Here is an 11004-nt window from a genome sequence, read left to right on the forward strand (position 1 = left end):
GTATGTGTGTGTGCTAACCAGTGTATATAGATATATCTATAAATATTTGTATACATAACTGTCTTTATTCATTGAGCTAAACATCATAAGCTAAGTTCATACTCTCTCCAACTCTAATCCGTTACCACATGGATCTTTCTAGCCTCCTCCCCTTTCTTATTTGTAAGCTCCCATTTTAAGAGTGAGAAAACCGGCTTCCCCCTCTCCCCATCATCCATTTATTTCAATTCCAATGCATTGATTGTAGTATATAAGTATAGCAACATCAAAAATTAATGCCACCATACTTACCTGGCAGAGGAGATACCATGATTACAAAGATGGTTTTCTCAGGGTGAGGTTTATCCATTGTACTCTGGATGTGCTAACCCCTGTGATTTCCCCAGATGTGGGAAACTCAACTGCATAATTTGTGATAGTGGGGAATTGTGTTTGTGTTCTCCCCTGGGAAAAAAATTAACTCCCAATGGGAATTAATATTATCAGAGTATGGGGCTATGAATGGTTTCTTTTGACTTTTTTTTTTTTAAGATTTTATTTCTTTATTTGAGAGAGAGAGAGAAAGAGCAAGAGCAGGAAAAGGGAGAAGCAGATTTCCCACTGAGCAGGGAGGGACACAGGACTCAGTTCCAGGAAGCTGGGATCATGACCTGAGCCTAGGGTAGACGCTTAACTGACTGAGCCACCTAGGCACCCCTCTTTTGACTTTAATCTTACATTCTCTACTCATTTTCAAAGTTAATCAGTATCATTTTTCCTCATTAGTAAGGTGGTTTTATTCACTTATTAGATTATTGGGGGATCCCTGGGTGGCTCAGCGGTTTAGTGCCTGCCTTTGGCCCAGGGCACGATCCTGGAGTCCCGGGATCGAGTCCCACATCGGGCTCTCGACATGGAGCCTGCTTCTCCTTCTGCCTGTGTCTCTGCCTCTTTCTGCCTTTCTGTCTATCATGAATAAATAAATAAAATCTTTAAAAAAAAAGATTATTAGATTATTTTGTCACAATCGGGGGCACCTGGGTGGGCTCAGTTTATGAGCATCCAACACTTGATTTCAGCTCAGTTCATGATCTCAGAGTTATGATCTCAGGATCATGAGATCAAGCCCTGTCTCTGGCTCTACGCTGGGCATGGAGCCTACTTAGGATTCTCTCTCTCCCTCTACCCACCTCCTAACCCCCTCCCCCCCCCTGCACATGTGTGCATTCTCTCTCAGAAAAAAATTGCATTTTATTCTAGGATCTCTCCCCCTTGTAAGTGATTTTCCTTTAAATTTTCATATGTTAAAATTCACTCTTTATGCTGTGGAGTTCTATGAGTTTTGTCGAATGCACAGTATTATATATCCATAATTATAGTATCATAGAGAATAGCTTCATTGCCATGAAAATAATCTCTTGTGCTTCATCCATTTATCCCTTCCCCTCATCTCTGGCAACTACTGATCTTTTTACTGTCTCCATAGATTTTTCCAGACTGTCATATAGTTGGAATCACACAGCATGTAGCCTTTTCAGATTGGCCTCTTCCATTTAGCGATATACATTTAACGTTCCTCCATGTCTTTTCATGGTTTGATGTCTCACTTATTTTGATCTCTAAATAATATTCCGTTATATGGATGTAGCACAGTTTATTCACCTTATTGTATCCTCTGGGGAAGTTTAAAGGACATAAATAATTTTGTCTTTTTGTTGGAGTGAAATTGCCAAAAAAACAATTTAGGACTGGGTCATGGAGGAATAGGACTTGTGTTTAATTTTTCTGTTTGTTTTCTGATTATTTATTTATGATAATCTATGTAATGAGCTCTCTTCCTCACTTAATTTTGACCAGTTTGTCTTTCCTTGAAGGGCACTACCTGTTTCATCTTTCTTTTCTTTCTTTTCCTTTTTTTTTTCCTTAAAAAGATTTTTATTTATTTAAGAGAAAATGCACAAGCAGGGGGAATGGCAGAAGGAGAGGGAGAAGCAGGCTCCCCTCTGAGCAGGGAGCCTGACTCAAGGGCAAGGTGATCCAAGGACCCTGGGATCATGATCTGAGCTGAAGGCAGACACTTAACCAGCTGAGCCACCCACGTGCCCCTCATTTTTATTTTCAAACTTAATATTAGAAAATTACACTGGTGGTCTCTTATTTATTTTTTGTTTAAGATTTTATTTATTTATTCATGAGAGATACAGAGAGAGAGGCAGAGACACAGGCAGAAGGAGAAGCAGGCTCCATGCAGGGAACCTGATGTGGGACTCGATCCTGGGTCTCCAGGATCACGCCCTGGGCTGAAGGTGGTGCTAAACTGCTGGGCCACGGGGGCTGCCCTGGTGGTCTCTTAAAATTTAAGAATCACTATACCTGGTCTCTTAAAATTTAAAAATCACTATAAAAATCACTATATCTACTTTCTCATGTTTAATGCTGTTTATATGCTTATTGTGTTCATTATCAGATTTTCTGAAGGTTTTTGATTGTTTTATTGGTACTTTTATAGCACCATCATAGAAGTTTATTTGTTCATGTGTAGATTTTGGTTGACATAACTTACAGTTGTTCTTAAGGAGACTTTAAAAAATACTTTATTCCTTTTTTTAAGGATTTTATTTATTTATTCATGAGAGACAGAGAGAGAGAGAGAGAGGCAGAGACACAGGCAGAGGGAGAAGCAGGCTCCATGCAGGGAGCCCAACATGGGACTTGATCCCGGGTCTCCAGGATCACACCCTGGGCCGAAGGCAGCACTAAACCACTGGGCCACCGGGGCTTCCCAAAATATTTCTTAATAGAATCCAATTTATCATTTTTTAAATGGATAATGCTTTTGTGTTATAAAAATCGATTGCCAAATTGAAGGTCATTGAGATTTTCTCCTATGTTATCTTGTAGTTTTCTGGTTTTGTATTTTATGTTAAGATTTGTGATCTATTTTGAATTATTTTTTGTCAGAAGTGTTAAGTTCTGAATCTAGTTTCTTTTCTCTTCCTCCTCCTCCTTCTCCTCCTCACTCCTTTTTGCAAATGGACTTTTTTCTCTCTTTCTTTTTTTAAAAGATTTATTTATTTATTTATTCATAAGAGACACACAGATAGAGGCAGAGACATAGGCAGAGGGAGAAGCAGGCTCTATGCAGGGAGCCCCGATATGAAACTCGATCTCAGAACTCCAAGATCACACCTGAGCCAAAGGCAGACACTCAGCCACTGAGCCACCCAAGTGTTCCACCAATGGACTTTAAACTGTTGCAGCATCACTTGTGGAAAAGACTTCCTCTTTTCATTCAATTGTCTGTACCCCTGACAGATTGTCTCCTTGACCAAACCTTGGTCAAGCTTCTCTTAGTTCTCTATTCTACTAGGCCTGTCCTTGGCCTGCTTAGTTCAGTTTTAGCAAGAATTGTGTCAGTTTGGAGAGAATCCCCATTCTTAGTAAGTAATCACCCTTAATATCTAGTCAAATTCCTCATCTCTCACCTGCAATATCTTATCCCCATGGTTCTGCCTTTAGCGGGAATCCCCTGTTCAGTAGGTCTAGCAAGAATCATCCTTTTCCTTGATCTTGATGTTCTTTTTGGAAATTTTCCTTTTTTTTTTTTTTTTTTAAGACTTTATTTATTCATGAGAGATACAGAGAAAGAGAGTCAGAGACAGAAGCAGGCTCCATGCAGGAAGCCCGAAGCAGAACTCGATCCCGGGACCATGCCCTGAGCCAAAGGCAGACACACTCAATCCCTGAGCCACCCAGGCATTCCCCTTTTGGTAATTTTCCATTTGCTGACGCCCACTTGCTCCTTGGCTATAAATCTCCATTTGTCATTGGAATCAGAATTCAGACTGATCTCTCTCCCCTTCTGCAAATCTCATTGCAACAATCTCTCTCAAATAATGTCTTACTGTCTTAATAAGTGTTGTGAATAATTTTTTCTTTAACATTCCTTTGTCAAGATCAGTTGACAATCATATGGATGTATTCCTGGTTTCTGGCTCTCTGTTGTATTCTATTGCTCTATGTGTCTTTTTTCCTTTTATTTTATTTTATTTTTTATTTATTTATGATAGTCACACATACAGAGAGAGAGAGAGAGGCAGAGACACAGGCAGAGGGAGAAGCAGGCTCCATGCACTGGGAGCCGATGTGGGACTCGATCCCGGGTCTCCAAGATCGCGCCCTGGGCCAAAGGCAGGCACTAAACCGCTGCGCCACCCAGGGATCCCTCCTTTTATTTTTTTAATGGATGCCATATCGTCTTGATTACTGTAGTTTTTTTTTTTTTTTAAAGATTTTATTTACTTATTCATGAGGGACATGGAGAGAGAGGCAGAGAATAGGTAGAGGGAATAGCAGGCTTCCTGTGGGGCAGGACTCCATCCCAGGACCCCAGGATCATGATCTGAGCCAAAGCAGCTGCTCAGCCAGTGAGCCCTCAGGTGCCCTGATTACTCTAGTTTTATTTTCAGCCTTGAAATCAGGTAATGTGAGTCCTCCAACTTTCTTTTTAGTATTATGTTGGCTATTCTAGATCTTTTGTCTTTCCTTGTAAACATTAGAATCATTTTGTCATTATCTATAAAATAGCTTGTAGAGATTTTGACTGGAATTGCGTCAGATCCATAGATCACGTTGTAAGAATAATATCTTAACAATACTAAGTCTTTTAATAAATGAGCATGGAACATAGAAGATGGCAGAGGAGTAGGGTCCCCAAGTCACCTGTCCCCACCAACTTAACCTAGAAAACTTTCAAATCATCCTGAAAACCTATGAATTCGACCTGAGATTTAAAGAGAGAACAGCCAGAACACTACAGAGAGAAGAGTTCACGCTTCTAACAAGGTAGGAAGACAGAAAAAAAATAAAATAAAAAAGAATCCAGTGGGGGAGAGGCCCCAGGAGGAGCTGGGCTAAGGGGGGCGGCGAGAGCCTCCAGGACAGGAAAGCCCAGTCCTGGAGAAGCAGGAACTTTAAAAATCCTCACCGGTTTCTTCCTGGAGGGAAAGGTGCTTGCAGGGAACTCAGGCAGGCTCCCAGGAGGGGCACTGCAGCCCCCAGGTTCCTGGGTCACTAACAGAGGAAGTGCGCCCTGGGGGAGAGCGCGCCACACACCACGGGCTGAGCTTAGTAAAGGGCTGGAGCGCCTGCTTTGGGATCAGCTTTGGGATCAGCTCAGGCAGCGGCTCCGAGGGGAGGGGGCTGCGGGGCCCCGGGAGAGCAATTCTAGGGGCGCAGGCCCCAGATCCCAGGGCGCCAGGGGACACAGACCAGGATCCTGTGCTCCCCCCTGGGACAGGTGAAGGTGGGGAGGGCACAGGATAGTGAGGATTCTCCTGCCCACGGGCACCCCCCCGCCCCCCGAGCTCTGCAGAGCAGCGCCCCCTGTCCCGGGAGTATCCAGGCCAGTGCGGACTGGGAGTTGCGGTAGTTACTGCAGGAGCTGACTCCAGGGCTGGAAGGCTGGCCGATGCCAGTCTTGTTGTTCCTCCTTGTGTCACCCTGTGCCTGGGATGGAGCAGGGTCACCAGCCAACAGGGGCCTCACAGGATAAACAGCTCCCACTGAGCCCGGCACCTGGCGGGGGCAGGGCAGCTCCCACCTGAGAATCAGCACAGCAGCCCCTCCCCCAGAAGACCAGCTGGAAGGACAGGGGAAGAGCAAGTTCTAGACCGAGCAGCGCTGGAAAGCTCCAGGGGAAGTCGAGGGATTTACAGTATATAGAACCAGAGGGTACCCCTCCTTGGCTTTTTGTTTTGTTTTGTTTTGTTTCTTTCTTTTTTTTCTTCCTTCTTCTAGTATAACTCGTTTTTAGCCACTCTGCACTGAGCAAAATGACTAGGAAGAAGAACTCACTACAAAAGAAAGAATCAGAAACAGTACTCTCTGCTATAGAGTTACAGAATTTGGATTACCATTCGATGTCAGAAAACCAATTCAGAAGCACGATTATAAAACTACTGGTGGCTCTGGAAAAAAGTATAAAGGATTCAAGAGACTTCATGACTGCAGAATATAGATCTAATCAGGCCAAAATTAAAAATCAATTGAATGAGATGCATTCCAAACTGGAGGTCCTAACAATGAGAGTTAATGATGTGGAAGAAAGAGTGAGTGACATAGAAGACAAGTTGATGGCAAGGAAGGAAGCTGAGGCAAAAAGAGAAAAACAATTAAAAGATCATGAGGAAAGGTTAAGGGAAATAAATGACAGCCTCAGAAGGAAAAATCTACATTTAATCGGGGTTCCAGAGGGTGCCGAGAGGGACAGAGGACGAGGAAGCATTTTTTTAAAAATTAATTTATTTTTATTTATTTATTTATTTTTTTGCTTTATTTATTTATTTTTAAAAAGATTTTATTTATTCATGAGAGACAGAGACAGAGAGGCAGAGGCAGAGGGAGAAGCAGGCTCCATGCAGGGAGCCCGACATGGGTCTCCATCCCAGGTCCCCAGGATCAGGCCCTGGGCTGAAGGCAGTGCTAAACCGCTGAGCCGCCTGGGTTGCCCTTGAACAAATCATAGCTGAGAACTTCCCTAACTTAGGGAGGGAAACAGACATTCAGATCCAGGAGATAGAGAGATTCCCCCCCCTAAAATCAATAAAAAACATTCAACACCTTGACATTTAACAGTGAAACTTGTAAATTCCAAAGATAAGAGAAAATCCTTAAAGTAGCAAGAGACAAGAGATCCCTAACTTATATGGGGAGAAGTATTAGGTTAACAGCAGACCTTTCCACAGAGACCTGGCAAGCCAGAAAGGGCTGGCAGGATATATTCAGGGTCCTAAATGAGAAGAACACGCAGCCAAGAATACTATATCCAGTAAGGGTCTCATTCAGAAAATAAAGAGCTTCCAAGATAGGCAGAAACTGAAAGAATATGTGACCACCAAACCAGCTCTGCAAGAAATATTAAGGGAGACTCTGTAAAAGAAAGAGGAAGCCCCCAAAAATAAGCCATAAAAACAGGGACTGAATAGGTACTATGATGACACTAAATTAATATCTTTTTTTTAAACATTTATTATTTTTTTTATTTTTTATTTTTTTTTTAAATTTTTTATTTTATTTTATTTTTTATTCATGATAGGCACACAGTGAGAGAGAGAGAGGCAGAGACACAGGCAGAGGGAGAAGCAGGCTCCATGCACCGGGAGCCCGACGTGGGATTCGATCCCGGGTCTCCAGGATCGCGCCCTGGGCCAAAGGCAGGCGCCAAACTGCTGCGCCACCCAGGGATCCCTAAACATTTATTTTTTTTAAAGTTTTTATTTATTTATTCAGAGAGGGAGAGAGAGAGAGAGGCAGACACATAGGCAGAGGGAGAAGGAGGCTCCATGCAGGGAGCCTGACGTGGGACTCAATCCCGGGTCTCCAGGATCACAACCCGGGCTGCAGGCGGCGCTAAACCACTGCACCACCGGGGCTGCCCAAATTAATATCTTTCAATAGTAACTCTGAACGTGAATGGGCTTAATGATCCCATCAAAAGACACAGGGTTTCAGACTGGATAAAAAAGCAAGACTCATCTATTTGCTGTCTACAAGAGACTCATTTTAGACCTAAGGACACCTACAGTCTGAAAATGAAAGGCTGGAGAACCATTTACCATTCAAATGATCCTCAAAAGTAAGCAGGGGTAGCCATCCTCATATCAGATAAATTAAAGTTTATCCCAAAAACTGTAGTAAGAGATGAAGAGGGACACTATATCATACTTAAAGGATCTATCCAACAAGAGGACCTAACAATCATGAATATTTATGCCCCTAATGTGGGAGCTGCCAAGTATATCATTCAATTAATAACCAAAGTAAAGACATACTTAGATAATAATACACTTATACTGGGAGACTTTAAACGGCACTTTCTGCAAACGACAGATCTTTTAAGCACAACATCTCCAAAGAAACAAGAGCTTTATTTATTTTATTTTATTTTATTTTATTTTATTTTATTTTATTTTATTTTATTTTAAATTTTTATTTATTTATGATAGTCACAGAGAGAGAGAGGCAGAGACACAGGTAGAGGGAGAAGCAGGCTCCATGCACCGGGAGCCCGACGTGGGATTCGATTCCAGGTCTCCAGGATCGCGCCCTGGGCCAAAGGCAGGCGCCAAACCGCTGCGCCACCCAGGGATCCCCGAAACAAGAGCTTTAAATGATACACTGGACCAGATGGATTTCACAGATATTTACAGAACTTTACATCCAAACGCAGCTTAATACACATTCTTCTCAAGTGCACATAGAACTTTCTCCAGAATAGACCACATACTGGGTCACAATTCAGATCTTAACCAATACCAAAAGATTGGGATTGTCCCCTGCATATTTTCAGACCATAATGCTTTGAAATTTGAACTAAATCACAAGAAGAAATTTGGAAGAAATTCAAACACATGGAAGTTAAAGACCATCCTGCTAAAAGATGAAAGAGTCAACCAGGAAATTAGGGAAGAATTAAAAAGATTCATGGAAACTAATGAGAATGAAGATACAACCGTTCAAAATATTTGGGATACAGCAAAAGCAGTCCTGAGAGGGAAATACATTGCAATGTGAGCATCCCTCCAAAAAATTGGAAAAAACTCAAATACAGAAGCTAACCTTGCACCTAAAGGAACTGGAGAAAGAACAGTAAATAAAACCTACACCCAGCAGAAGACGAGAGTTAATAAAGATTCAAGCAGAACTCAATGAAATAGAGACCAGAAGAACTGTGAAATAGATCAACAAAACCAGGAGTTGGTTCTTTGAAAGAATAAGATAGATAAACCATTAGCCATTCTTATTAAAAAACAAAAGAAAAAAAAAAGACTCTAATCACAAATGAAAAAGGAGAGATCACAACCAATATCAAGGAAATACAAATGATTTTAAAACATATTATGAGCACCTATATGCCAATAAATTAGGCAATCATGAAGAAATGGACACATTTCTGGAAAACAACAAACTACCAAAACTGGAATAGGAAGAAATAGAAAACCTGAACAGGCCAATAACCAGAGAGGAAATTGAAGCAGTCATCAAAAACCTCCTAAAACACAGAAGTCCAGAGTCAGATGGCTTCCCAGGGGAACTCTATCAAACGTTTAAAGAAGAAAACCATACCTATTCTACTAAAGCTGTTCTGAAAGATAGAAAGGGATGGAATACTTCCAAACTCCTCCTATGAGGCCAGCATCACCTTAATTCCAAAACCAGACAAAAACCCCACCAAAAAGGAGAATTATAGACCAATATCCCTGATGAACACAGATGCAAATATTCTAACAAGATACTAGCCAATAGGATCCAACAGTATATTAAGAAGATTATTCACCATGACAAAATGGGATTTATCCCTGGGAATGCAAGTCTGGTTCAACACTCATAAAGCAATCAAGGTGATAAATTATATCAACAAGAGAAAAAACAAGAACCATATGATCCTCTCCATAGATGCAGAGAAAGCATTTGACAAAATACAGCATCCATTCCTGATCAAAACTCTTCAGAGTATAGGGGTAGAGGGAGCATTCCTCAGTGTCTTTTTTTTTTTTTTTTTTTTTTTTTTATGATAGTCACACACGGAGAGAGAGAGGCAGAGACACAGGCAGAGGGAGAAGCAGGCTCCATGCACTGGGAGCCCGACGTGGGATTCGATCCCGGGTCTCCAGGATCACGCCCTGGGCCAAAGGCGGGCGCTAAACCACTGCGCCACCCAGGGATACCATTCCTCAGTGTCTTAAAAGCCATCTACGAAAAGCCCACAGCAAATATCATTCTCAATGGGGAAACACTGGGAGCCTTTCCCCTAAGATCAGGAACAAGACAGGGATGTCCACTCTCACCACTGCTATTCAACATAGTACTAGAAGTCCTAGCCTCAGCAACCAGGCAACAAAAAGAAATAAAAGGCATTCAAATTGGCAAAGAAGAAGTCAAACTCTCCCTCTTTGCAGATGACATGATTCTGTACATAGAATACCCAAAAGACTCCACCTCAAGATTGCTAGAACTCATACAGCAATTCGGCAGTGTGGCAGGATACAAAATCAATGCCCAGAAGTCAGTGGCATTTCTATACACTAACAATGAGACTGAAGAAAGAGAAATTAAGGAGTCAATCCCATTTACAATTGCACCCCAAAGCATAAGATACCTAGGAATAAACCTAACCAGAGAGGTAAAGGATCTATACCCTAAAAACTACAGAACACTTATGAAAGAAATTGAGGAAGGCACAAAGAGATGGAAAAATATTCCGTGCTCATGGATTGGCAGAATTAATATTGTGAAAATGTCAATGCTACCCAGGGAAATTTACACATTTAATGCAATCCCTATCAAAATACCATGGACTTTCTTCAGAGAGTTGGAACAAATCATCTTAGAATTTTTGTGGCATCAGAAAAGACCCCGGATAGCCAGGGGAATATTGAAAAAGAAAACCATAGCTGGGGACATCACAATGCCAGATTTCAGGTTGTACTACAAAGCTGTGGTCATCAAGACTGGTACTGGCACACAAACAGACCTATAGATCAATGGAACAGAATAGAGAATCCAGAAATGGGCCCTCAACTCTATGGTCACCTAATATTCGACAATGCAGGAAAGACTATCCACTGGAAAAAGGACAGTATGTTTAATAAATGGTGCTGGGAAAATTGGAGAGCCACATGCAGAAGAATGAAACTAGACATTCTCTTACACCATACACAAAGATAAACTCAAAATGGATGAAAGATCTAAATGTGAGACAAGATTCCATCAAAGTACTGGAGGAGAACACAGGCAACACCCTTTTTGAACTTGGCCACAGTAACTTCTTGCAAGATACATCTAAGAAGGCAAGAGAAACAAAAGCAAAAATGAATTATTGGGACTTAATCAAGATAAAAAGTTTCTGCACAGCACAAGAAACCGTCAACAAAACTAAAAGACAACCTATGGGAGAATGGGAGAAGATATTTGCAAATGACATATCAGATAAAGGGCTAGTATCCAAGATCTATAAAGAACTTA

General features: G+C 41.6%; 1 non-coding gene across 1 annotated transcript; it reads left to right on the forward strand.

The window, feature by feature from the left end:
- Positions 1-283: 283 nt before the first annotated feature.
- LOC144316613 (U1 spliceosomal RNA) lies at positions 284-447 on the forward strand. Its single transcript, XR_013382555.1, has one exon. It is a non-coding gene; the product is annotated as a U1 spliceosomal RNA (small nuclear RNA).
- Positions 448-11004: the final 10557 nt, after the last annotated feature.

Source organism: Canis aureus, chromosome 6 (genome assembly GCF_053574225.1).
Source record: "Canis aureus isolate CA01 chromosome 6, VMU_Caureus_v.1.0, whole genome shotgun sequence".
Classification (NCBI taxonomy): Eukaryota; Metazoa; Chordata; class Mammalia; order Carnivora; family Canidae; genus Canis; species Canis aureus.